General features: G+C 43.3%; 1 protein-coding gene across 3 annotated transcripts in view; it reads right to left on the bottom strand.

Moving 5' to 3' along the window:
• LOC139767193 (dopamine receptor 1-like) overlaps window positions 1-10,000 on the bottom strand; it is a 454,968-nt gene that overhangs the window by 90,788 nt on the left and 354,180 nt on the right. The window contains exon 1 of one of the 3 annotated variants that reach the window (XM_071696309.1): window positions 827-3,097. The exons of the other annotated variants lie outside the window; for them this stretch is intronic. The gene's annotated coding sequence lies outside the window, so the exon portion shown is untranslated. Of the gene's footprint in view, window positions 1-826; window positions 3,098-10,000 lie in introns of those variants that run through there. 3 annotated transcript variants of the gene reach the window in all.

The raw sequence follows: 10,000 nt of genomic DNA, 5'->3' as shown, positions 1-10,000 counted from the left end.
GTAAAGTTTATGTGTAGTCTGGACCGCTTCCCGCTTCACTGACGACGTGGGGTGAAGCGGGATGATCCAGTACTCAGATGTGGGTCTGTGTCTTCATTATCATTATATTCGCTATCATTATAATTATAATGATTATCATTATCATCATTATCATTATCATTATTATTATTATCATTATTATTATTATTATTATCATTATTATCATTATTATTACCATTATCATTATTATCATTATTATCATAATGATTACTATTATTATCATAATCATTATAATTATCATTATAATAATCATCATTATTATTATTACTATTATCAATATCATGATCATTACCATGACAATTATTATCATTATCATTATTACTGCTACCACCATTGCTATTATCATTATTGTTATCAACGTTATGATAACTATAATCTAGTGCTAGGATTACTCTATGGAAATCATGCACTCCACGCGGAAGCAGGGTACGGTGGGCCCCTTTGGGGCTGGAAGTGCCCCCACGGCGCTGAGGGTGATTTCGAGTATGTGATGACGAACTGCGAGTAAGTTATCGAAGACTGATAACTGACAATTACAATCAGTAACTTAAAGAAGGATGAAAAAGAGGAATTCATTTATAGACGATGAGAACAACTTATTATATATGATCAGAATTAAGTGATTATATATATATATATATATATATATATATATATATATATATATATATATATATATATATATATATATATATATATATGAAAGTCTCGATAAATCAATTATCGAGACAACGAACCACACGGTAAACGATTGTACAAACACGAGACACCTGCTGTATCCACTTACCATGTTCTGTTCATTAGATTTCCAGTTCCCCCATCACCACCATCGTCTCTGTCTTCACCATCATCACCATCGTCTCTGTCTTCACCATCACCATCATCGTCTCTGTCTTCACCATCATCACCATCGTCTCTGTCTTCACCATCCGTGTGGACGGGAGGCCATGTTAAGCGAGGGAGGGGAGGCATTACATGGCCTTGTTCACAGGGGGGGAGGGATTCGATAATGTCCTCTTCCCTCCCTCCCTTCTTCCCTCCCTCCGCGATGCACTTAAAGGGTATGGTGTCCAAGTGCTTCTTTCTCCACCTCACGGATGGATAGCCTTTGGGGGTCGGCGAGCGGGGCGACAAGGTCAGGGTGAAGTGTGGGGTGGATATGGAAATGATGATGCTTGGTGATCGAGCGGGGGACGAGGGGGGGGGTTTTAACAAGGTCGTGATCAGCTGTGAGTGGTTTGACAAGTTGGTGAAGGATTAGGTGGTTTGGAAGTGCGTGTTATCAGCTGTGAGTGGTTTGGCGAGGTTGTGAGTGGTAGGTGGGTGGTTTAAGAAGCCTGTGATCAATAAGTGGTTTAACAAGGTTCTGATTCAGCTACTAGTGGTTTAACAACTCTGTGATCATTAGGTGGTTTAACAAGGTTCTGAATCAGCTACTAGTGGTTTAACAACTTTGTGATCTGTAGGTGGTTTGGGCAAGTGTCTGATCAGTGAGTGGTTTATAATGCTGGTGATCAACTGATGGTTTAAGATGCTGATTATCCGTTAGTGGTTTATGATGCTAGCTATCAGTTGGTGGTTCAAAAAGCTTGTGGTCAGTGTTTTAACAAGCGTGATCGGTGTTTTAGCAAAGCTTTTGGTTAGTGTTTTAACAAAGCTGTAATCAGTGTTTTATCGATATGAGCAATGATTTAACAATGTTCTGATCAATGAGTACATAAAAAGAAAGAATTTGGTTTTTACAAAGACTTGCGACTGGTGTGTGTGTGTGTGTGTGTGTGTGTGTGTGTGTGTCCTTACAGGCGTGATCAAGTGAACTTGAAAACACATCATTCAGTATCGGTTTACGAAGTTTCGGATCATTTGTGTCTCAAAACAGAAAAGAAAAAAAAATTGTATTGACTTCTGGAAGACCTGAGATGTAAACTATGAGTGTGAGTGAAGAGAGTGAGTGTTCCAACGCACTTAGCGATGAGGGACTGACTTGTGAGTGTGTCTGTTAGGCTCATTTCAAAAAACAGCAACGAGTAATGAGATTAATGTGGTTGTTCTTTTTTTTTTCGCCCACTGATCACTCAATGAACGTGAGGAATATCGTGTCAAGTCCACTCTAGCAAAGTGGATTTAAACACACTTCCCACCAGGCCAGCCCTTCATCACGTTTGTAATACGCTGACTGGATGAATATGTACCAAAACCAGTGTCTCCAAGAGCATTCGTACTCTCAAGTGTTTAGATTCAAATGTCTATAACATTCAACGAAGTGAATCCTTTTATTTTCTTAACTTTAATCTTGAGGGAGTTCGATGTGACACCTTAGATTGTCCAAGAATATTTCATAGAATTTCTTAGTCGAAATATTCGAGTTTTCGGCGCTTCATTAATACGTTCTCAATACAGGGTGGAGGTATGATGAAGCACTGTCTTGCCCCGACCCTTCCCGTCTTAAGAAACACGTCTATAAGGATGATATCCGAGTCTCGTCTTCCTGTTCCCTGTGTAATTTACCGTCTTCTATGAGGAAAGAAAACGGTAAGCTGGTGGGAGCTTACGGAATCTTGTTCTTACTTATATTCAGTCTCGCTCTTTTCTTCACTTCACTGATTTTACATGTCTTTCCTCCACTCCATCCTAGTCCAACTAAGTAAAGAACTGTCCATTTAACACACACACCAACTCGTGAAACATACGTGGTTCTCTTATTCCCACTCACACGAGAACGAGGGAAAAAAAAACAAAACACCATAAGGTTGTTATCACTAACACGTGAACCAAATCACCAAGGCAAATTGGGTCGTTAGGACGATCAGGAAAGAAAAAAAATTATAACAACAACGACCCCCTTTCTCTTCGTGTTGACTTGATGACCGCCCACAACTACACGGGGACGCTGGACTCGTTTTCGAAGACGTTCTTGTTGGAGGAGAGGGAGGAGTTAAGCGAGTGTGTTAAGCATTCCCGCGCGGGAGAGGAGGAGCCAGGCCACGGGAAGGCGAGGGAATGCGGTGGTGAGGAGGAGGAGGGGAAGGGGGAAGAGAGAGACGCAGCGTCAACACACCACACCTTCTCAACACCAGCCCCAGAGGACTACTGACGGGCCGGGCCAGTGGCAAGCGAGGGCAGGGCTACCACCACCACCACCACCACGTGACGTCACACAGGTAAACACAGCCACGCGGGGGGAGGGGGGGGGAGGGGGAAGGAAATATAGCTAGGACCCATAGAGAGGAGGAAGGGGGGGAGGGGGATGCGTTGATGGGAAAGGTGTTTGGGTAAGGATGAAGGTTAAGGGAAAGTGCGAGGGAGGGAAAAAAGAAGAAGGTAGATGGTGATGGAAGGAGAATGGAGACTTTGGTGAAATAAGGAGGTCAAAGGTTTGGATTAGAGAGAGAGAGAGAGAGAGAGAGAGAGAGAGAGAGAGAGAGAGAGAGAGAGAGAGAGAGAGAGAGAGAGAGAGAGAGAGAGAGAGAGAGAGAGAGAGAGAGAGAGAGAGAGAGAGAGAGAGAGAGAGAGAGAGACTCCATCAGTTCCAGTGCCCACCCGTGGGAAGAGGTTATTTGACCCCAATCACACAAACTGCTGACTTGCAAAGAAACACATGCAACTGGCAGGCTATATGACCTGTGATCTCTTCTGAGTTGCTGCACTTGACCCTGAGGGATGACACACACACACACACACACACACACAAACACACACACACACACACACACACACAAACACACAAACACACACACATACACACACACAAACACACACACACACACACACACATATATATATATATATATATATATATATATATATATATATATATATATATATATATATATATATATATATATATATATATATATAACGGTTGACTTACAGCAAATTTCTCAACATTAACACAGAGCCGAGTCAAGAATCGGACCAATTCATCACTCGGTAATTCCATATCATCCCCGTGTGATTAATGACGCCATACGTCAGCATGACGCACGAATGCGTCCTCTCCTTCTCGTAGATATGAAAGCCTTCTGGTCTGATTTATATATATGTGGTGGAGGTCAGGAGGGCAGGGTAGGAACCTAGCTAGACTGGAGAACAATATTTCTATATTGCACCGTCGCCTACCTGCGCAAAATGTATATATATATATATATATATATATATATATATATATATATATATATATATATAGATAGATAGATAGATAGATAGATAGATAGATATAGAGAGAGAGAGAGAGAGAGAGAGAGAGAGAGAGAGAGAGAGAGAGAGAGAGAGAGAGAGAGAGAGATGTGTAAACCAAAGGTAACTCAAGTGTAGGATGTGATATAATCAAAAGGATATGTATATATAATTTCAGGACGTAATATAATCAAAAGGTAATTCAAGCGTTGGTCTAAAATATTTTCGAAACTGGACCCCCCTTACCGCCTCAACCACCTTTGAACTCAGATACCATGTATTTTTCACGGTTGTGCTAATTCATAATTACGGCCAACGTGAAAAAAAAAAAGAAAAGAAAAAAAAATAATTCGTTAGAGGAAAATGTCAGCATATCAAAACAAAAAAAAAAAGGAACAAAATAACAACAAAAAAGCACATCATTTGCCGAAATTTTCCAGACGACATCAAAGGAGCGATTTCTCTCAAGGGTTTCCATTCCAGCCTTTCCCGTCTGGACTCAGAGGAGTGAGGTTGAAGAACGAGAGAGGAGGGAGGGGAAAAAAAAATGTGATAAGTTTCCCTCTTGTTTGATATGATTACTGGTACGAATCTATTGACGTAGATCTAAGCAGGGCTTAATAAACACTAACACACAAACACACACACACACACACACACACACACACACACACACACGAAAGAAGGAACAGAGAAGGGGACCAAGTAAGGATTTTCCATCTCAAGCTCAGTCCTCTGTTCTTAACGCTTCCTCGCTAACGTGGGAAATGGCGAACATATATATATATATATATATATATATATATATATATATATATATATATATATATATATATATATATATATATATATAAACCCAAACTTAACCAAGTCTTAGTGACACAATGTTCATCCGTAGGTTAAATAAACGACTGAGAAAAGTCATTTAGCTTGTGGGATTCGAAGGCCTGAGCTTGCATCATGCGACCCACCCAGCGAACTGGGAGGCGCTGAGGTTGTGTGGCAGGAATGGGGATTAGGTAATGGGAATTAGGTAAGTGGAATAGGTAAGGGGATATTAGGGAATGGGGGATTACTCCATGCTTCGTTAAGTGGATTGGGGAGCGAAGAAGATTACACAAACTGGATTAAATTCCCCATTTTCATCACAGTGAGGGAATAACTTGAAGCATTTTGTTTTTGTTTTTTCAGTGGGACAATATTATCGCTAGTGGTGAGAGACTTGACATGCTCTTTCCACAGTGGGGTAAATAATGATAAAGTGATTGACGATAGTAACTGATAACTGAATTATGGGGGGGTCTCTCTCTCATATATATATATATATATATATATATATATATATATATATATATATATATATATATATATATATATATATATATATATATATATTTTCTTCTTTCAAACTATTCGCCATGTCCCGCGTTAGCGAGGTAGCGTTAAGAACAGAGAACTGGGCCTTTGAGGGAATATCCTCACCTGGCCCCACTCTGTTCCTTCTTTTGGAAAATTAAAAAAAAAAAACGAGAGGGGAGGATTTCCAGCCCCCCCGTTCCCTCCCCTTTTAGTCGCCTTCTACGACACGCAGGGAATACGTGGGAAGTATTCTTAATCCCCTATCCCCAGGGATAATATATATATATATATATATATATATATATATATATATATATATATATATATATATATATATATATATATATATATATATATATATATTCTCGTGTGATGTGTTGTCAAGTCGATCGGTCGTGAGGTCAGCTGACCTCGTATAACAAGGTATGAACTGTGTTCTTAGAAGCGTCGTGGACGTGTCTGTGTGGAGAAATTACCTCGATATATTCTCTCCTTCCAGTGCACGAAGGTTCACTGTGTACCTGATATATACAGGGTTTCCCCCACCAAAAAAAAAACTGTACTCACTTTTTGACACCCTATAACTCACTGAATTTTTTTTTTTTTAGAGTCAATTGGATCTGAAAAAAGAAAAAAAAATCAGTGAGTTATGGGATGTCAAAACGTGAGTACATTTTTTTGGGACACCCTGTATATATATATATATATATATATATATATATATATATATATATATATATATATATATATATATATATATATATATATATATATTGCCTTTTAAGCATTATGTTTATTCCTACTACTGAACTAGTACAATTAAGACTAAAAATACTTTTGTATCGTTTTCTAAAAAGAAGGAATTCTTTCTCAACTGAAAAAATATATAAAAAAAAAATATTCCTTGAGGTTTAGGGAATACATGTAAAATATTCCTGTGTGGAATTCCATAGGAAGAAAAATATAATATGATTCGGACTCTGGATTTCCATATTGTGACCGTGTATAAGGGACGGTTCTTCCAATAAAAAGGGTCCTTACTATGTATCTTATTTTTTCTGGGGGGAGGGGGTTTATCTATAGTGGCTTCTATCCTCCCTCCATTCCTCCTAAAGGGGTGGGATTCTATAGCTATTTTGCTGCCCAAACTGTAGCGACCATGGTGAGTTACGTCTCTCCCACAGGCCGGCGAAGGAAGAGGAGGAACAGGTAGGTGGCTGTGTGAGAGAGGACTGGCTTTTTTGGGAGGGTGATGGGATAGGGCTGGCTTAGCGAGATGGGGCTGGGTGCTGGATGGGCGGTGGATGGGGCTGGGTGCGGGGTGGGCGGTGGATGGGGCTGGGTGCTGGGTGGGCGGTGGATGGGGCTGGGTGCGGGATGGGCGGTGGATGAGGCTGGGTGCGGGGTGGGCGGTGGATGGGATTTGTGCGGGGTGGGCGGTGGATTGTGTTTGTGCGGGGTGGACGGTGGATGGGGCTGGCTTATAGGGTACGGTAGGACTGGGTTAACATTGTGGGGCGTCGGTCGGGCGTGGGTAGATGAGTGGGTTCACTAGGGGGGTGAATGGCGTGGCTGGCTCAGAGTTGGATGGGTGGGGAAAGTATACCTGAAGCCAGGCCAAGGCGAGGCTTTCACTAACTCAATAGTGAATATCGCAGAAGAGGAGATCGTGGGAGAGGGAGGCGAGTCGAGACAAACCTGATGGCCGACCGGCGAGGAGAGAGACCAGAAATTCCCTCTACCTCCTCCCGCCAACCCCGGGAAAAGATGTTCATCTCTGAAATTCATTTTGCAAATGATCTCAGCGAGTCGTAAGGTCTCTCTCTCTCTCTCTCTCTCTCTCTCTCTCTCTCTCTCTCTCTCTCTCTCTCTCTCTCTCTCTTCCCCTCCACCCGCTCAACCCTCCTCCTCCCACCTGATGCGAGATCATCTCCACACCACTGAGACTGTCGACAGCTTATTCGCAATATTGGCAGGAGCTCCCCAGCTACGAACCCCGAGGGGAGGGAGGGAGGGAGAGAGAGAGAGAGAGAGAGAGAGAGAGAGAGAGAGAGAGAGAGAGAGAGAGAGAGAGAGAGAGAGAGAGAGAATCTTGACACGGGGGTGCCCTTGAGTTTCAGGATCTTCGATATCACTTTTCCCCCCCTCAAAGACTTGAAACGCCTGGAAGACAGTGTCAATACCACGGGATGCCCTTGACGCCACGCCCTCTTTTTTCCCCTCCTCCCTCTCCTCACCAGATGATCAGCTCTTACCCAAGACTGATCTACATCGTCAGGGACTTCATCGTCCCTTCACCAGCGGGCAAACACGAGCGATATGACCGGACGATGAGGTCGAGACGTGATGGTACTGGCACAACGCACATCACCGAGTTAGCTCTCCCGTCTTCCTCCCGGTGACCCTCCAGCGAACAGGTGCAAACACGCACACGCGCGCGAGCCCCTCAGTGAATCATCTCCACACCCTCGGGTCTGCGATGATTCTGCGGGTCGTCTTCCAGGACCCGCACTTCCGTGGGACCGCGTGGAGGCAGCTGGGACGAAAAAAAACCCCACAATGGAAAACACAACTTCAGCCACGCTGGACCGAACCACTGCCTCCATGAGGACAACAGCACCACCAAGGGAGGCTATAATACCTGCTGGATATCTGGAACTCCTGCCCTGGCGCTCGTCTCGACCCCACATGCTCTGGGTAGCGGCACAGCCCTTCGCCTTACCGCCCCCCATCTACCATTGAATGCCAGAGCATCTGCGGCGGCGGCGAAGAGGCTGACCGGTATGGCCCACATGACATCCATTTTCACACATCCTCTGACAGTTAGTTACCCAACGTCTCTACATTAATCATCCTCCCTACTTATCTGTCTCTTTATTTATCAATTATCGCAGTTATCAGTTTCATCTCTTCCTCCTGTGTCATTCTTCTTCTAATGTCTCTCTTTATTCCTCTGTTCGCGTCTTCCTTGCTTTATTTCCGTAAATCTACTTTTTTTTTTTCCTCCCCTAAATTCAGTCTCTCTTTCCCTCAGCATTTGTGCCTGTGTCTGCTTTCTTTCTCTTTCTTTTTTCTTTGTTGTTCCAAGTCAACATACCCTCATCACTTTATGATGATCGATCAAGAGGGGAAAATGGGACCCAAAAGTTGAAAAGACCTACTGTGGGGCTGATTGAAGTCACTTTGAGTCAGAGAGAGAGAGAGAGAGAGAGAGAGAGAGAGAGAGAGAGAGAGAGAGAGAGAGAGAGAGAGAGAGAGAGAGATACAATTAGATTTACAGACAAAGAGACGAAGATAAGAAAACAGAGAAGGCGATAAACAAAGAGATTCAATGAACATTCCAAAAGATACAAGCGCACAGAGAATGGAACACAGGGGGAGCCACAGACGATGGTGAAGGTGGGTGGGGAGGTGATGATGGCGGGTGGGGAGATGATGGTGAAGATGATAGTGAAGTTGGATGATGAAGAATGATGATGGAAGGGTGATACTGGACGACCAAAGCAACAGGGCGTCGTAAGAACCCACCCAAAATAAAGACATATAAGCAAGGACGTCTTCAGTGTCTATACTAGGTAACATTTCTAGAGATGTGATGAGTATTCTATTCCCTTTCGTTTGCGTCTTGCTTTATTCCCCTGTCTCCACACGGTGTGGTGGGTGGGAGAGGGAGGAGGAGCCCTTCTGCTTTACTATCCTGTCTCCATCACTGGTGATGAGTAGGGAGGGGAGGATTTTACATCTTTACTATTCTGTGTCCATCTATATATTCTAGGAATGTAAAATATGATCACCGTCCTCCAGCAGATGACCTCGTCACAGACCATCATGGCTTCGTGATCTGTCCTATCCACTTACTGTCCTCCAGCAGATAAGTGACTGAGATAATTACCCCATCAGTGCCTCTTGGTAATTACATATACCACCAACACGCTAAACAAGGAGCAGCCACCACCCCCTCCTCCTCAAAAGCAAAACTATCCTACCCTCCCTCACCCCACACTCACTCAAGATGACCTCATCGACACACTCATAAAACCTTCCCTCCTCCTCCTCCTCCTCCTCCTCCTCATACACTGCCTGCCTCACAGCCTCGCACCATATTAGAATCACTGGCTGGGAGGATAAAAAAGAAAAAAAAAAAAAAAGGTTGACTAATTAAGTCTGAACCAAACCTCTTCAACGTGACGTGACGACCCTTGAACCTGGACGGTACGACCCCTGAGTAGTATGTCCCCCCCCCCCTGGCCTTTGATGTGACGCTCAAGGGGTCAGGTCAGAGTCCACGCCGTCACATCTAAGGCTCGACGTGTCGCTCTCGAGGATTTAATCAGAGCTTCGCAAAAAATTTTGGAAATATTCATGGCGGCATCGGCTCCAGACTTCCCTCCATTTTGTAATCACCTTTGGTAATCAGTTATCGGTA

This window comes from Panulirus ornatus, chromosome 59 (genome assembly GCF_036320965.1).
Source record: "Panulirus ornatus isolate Po-2019 chromosome 59, ASM3632096v1, whole genome shotgun sequence".
NCBI lineage: Eukaryota > Metazoa > Arthropoda > Malacostraca > Decapoda > Palinuridae > Panulirus > Panulirus ornatus.
This window is presented reverse-complemented; position numbering and strand designations above follow the sequence as displayed.